A 2,870-nucleotide genomic window follows, 5' to 3' on the forward strand; every position below is an offset into this window, starting at 1 on the left:
GACTAAGCCATGCAAGCCGTTGAGTTGCTCTTCCTGTTGCGATGTTGGTTCATCGAATTTCATTGTGGCTATTGGCGATTTTGTTGATGCCATTGACATAGTTTCATCAAAGCCATATTTAGTTGCAGGCGGTAGTGTTGGTGTCGGCACTGTGTTGGTGTTTGGTGGCATATTTTGCTCGGTTTTGGACACTTCTGGAATAGAGAAAAATGAAAAGAAGAGAGATCATATGATTATTTTTTTTTTTTAGACAAATAAATAAATTATTCTGGCTATGTGCATACATTCTTACTAGTATCGTTTATACAAAGTAGCCGAGGTATGTTACTGACAGAGGACAACGGAATACCAGTAAAACGCTTTGCCTTTTTATCGGTAGGAAATTCTTAAAGTCACTTGCTGGCTTAAAAATGTGTGAGCTCATAAAATACTGAGTAGGGCGAGAGTATTTTCCAAGGCGCCAGTCAAGCTGCACTCAAGGTAGTGGCCAAACTAAATAACGAACTCTGAGAGGCTGGTAATGAGACATCTGACTAAGTAATTGGCTAGAGAGCTTTAGCACTTCCATCTTCAGTCATCGAAGCTAGCGTCAGAAATTGGACAAATGTTTCCGATGGTAAAGACGGGAGAGCAACACGACGCTGTAGTTTGGCAGAACCTAGGTTTCTCTCAATTTCAGTGGATCCAGCTCTTTGCATAGAGAAAGATATGACCTGTAGAAACAAGATGATTGCTTATATGAAATGTTTCTGGGCTAAGCGGTAAAACCGGTGAAAAACGAAGAAAATTGAAAATTGTGAAAATTCTTATTGGCTTTATGTATCGAATTATTTAAGAATAACCACTCAATTTTACAAAATACTTTCTTTAATTCATTGAATAATACCTCTTTGTAATTTTGTATTGTAATATTAAATAGAATTGTATCGGTAACGTGACCACCGTGGCCAAGTAGGTAGAGCTGCCATTCCGTAGGAACCAGGTTCGAAGACAAGTCAGCGGAGACTTTTTTTTTTATTTTTTACCGACTTTAAAAAAGGAGAAGATTTTCAATTCGTAGGAATATTTTTAATTTTTTTTATGTACATACAGTGCCGAACAGAAGTATTGGCACAGTGAATTTTTCGCAATATATGCAAAGTTCTTTATTCTAATTTATTTTCGATAATTTTTTATGAAAATGTTGTTCATTCTACACCAGAAAACATAATAATAAAATCTCTAAACTTTGTGCAAAACTCGGGAAAATTCAATTTTTTTGCACACTAATTTGCAACTTTTTATTAAGATTTTTTAGAAAAATTCTAAGTACGCAGTGCAAGTTTGAAGTCGCTAGAAAATCGCGTTGATTTTTGGCAATTTTTTAGTGGAAGGTGTTGCTCATTTTCTCCATACAAAAAATAATTGTCGAATTACTTTGTATGGAAGAACTTGCGTGAAAAAAAATTGCACTTTGTTATACTAAATTTGAATGGGCTATAAAACTGCATACTTAGAATTTTTCTAAAAAATCTGAATAAAAAGTTGCAAATTAGTGCGCAAATTTAATGATTTTTCCTGAGTTTTGCACAAAGTTTAGAGATTTTATTATTATGTTTTCTGGTGTAGAATGAACAATATTTTTATAAAAAATTATCCAAAATAAATTAGAATAAAGAACTTTGCATATATTGCGAAAGATTCACTGTGCCAATACTTCTGTTCGGCACTGTATCTAGTATATTACCAGATAACTTTGGATCACGTAAACCGATTTCTAGAACTTTGTTTTAAGGAAAGGTGTTACCTCAGGGTTGGTCCCATACTAATTTGGTTTAGATCCGCATATTCTTAATTCCGTCTAAGAGATAATCCCCCTAAAAATAAGGGGGCTTGTTTTTTTTTATTATTTTTGCTTTCAGATGGGACTGCAGACAGCTCATGAGATTGCTGACTGGTGGCCCCAAACATCTGACAGTGATTGGCATATTTAGCAAAACCCATTTGCCCTTACTTCCCTGTCTCGTCTTAACGAAGATCAGGTATATCTAAAGCTTTCGAGAGCGAAGTACTGTGATAAAAATAGGAAAGTTATTTGATTTATAGACTTAAAACAGATTCAAAGGAAGATGTTAACATTAAAATGAATAGTATGAGACTATTAGGACATTTTCTTCAACGCTTCTTTATTTTCGAAACAAAAGCAGCAATGTGACACGTCATTTCGCAATGGGGAATTCAAAGAACACTTACACCAATTTGTTCAATGAAATTGGTCTTATTTAAATATTATACTTACCGCCTCCTTCCCACGCCATCGCGTACCAATTGATTTAACTACTGTTCCTAAAATTTCGACGCATAATATAGACATAGTTTCGTCGTTGTCACGTACTCAATATGCCATAATAATAACATAGAAAATTGTCACTATTAGAGCGGTTAGAGACAAGTTTTTGAGGCATACTTTTAGGCGCAGTAGTCAAATCAATTGATATGCGACGAGTCTTATCATTGGCCAATGGATTGGGCGGTTAATATCTCATTTCTAAACTAAAAACAAAAAATACTTTCTCTGTAGTCAACGAAAATGGAAAGCTCTGGTGCTCGAAACGAAATTACCACTCAAAAAAATAAAACTCTGCCCACCAATTACTATATGCCAACAACACATTTCGACGCACATGCATTTCCCTGTCGTGTCGTCCTATCCTATCCCGTCTGGCTGGGTACTTTATCAAGTGTGCGCTCGTACGCGCTTTACACTTAAATAATTCAGGTCGTGACCTGACCGCATTGCAACAGAAGGCGACCAGCTGAGTTCGCTGATTGGACACTTGTATGTAACGGGTGATTTTTTTGAGGTTAGGATTTTCATGCATTAGTATTTG

General features: G+C 35.6%; 1 protein-coding gene across 1 annotated transcript in view; it reads left to right on the plus strand.

The window, feature by feature from the left end:
- LOC118744051 (protein mono-ADP-ribosyltransferase Parp16) overlaps positions 1-2,870 on the plus strand; it is a 14,245-nt gene that overhangs the window by 1,031 nt on the left and 10,344 nt on the right. The window lies entirely within an intron of this gene.

The sequence above is a fragment of the Rhagoletis pomonella genome, unplaced genomic scaffold, assembly GCF_013731165.1.
Source record: "Rhagoletis pomonella isolate Grant_MI unplaced genomic scaffold, Rhpom_1.0 Rhpom_scaffold_00007, whole genome shotgun sequence".
Taxonomy (NCBI): domain Eukaryota; kingdom Metazoa; phylum Arthropoda; class Insecta; order Diptera; family Tephritidae; genus Rhagoletis; species Rhagoletis pomonella.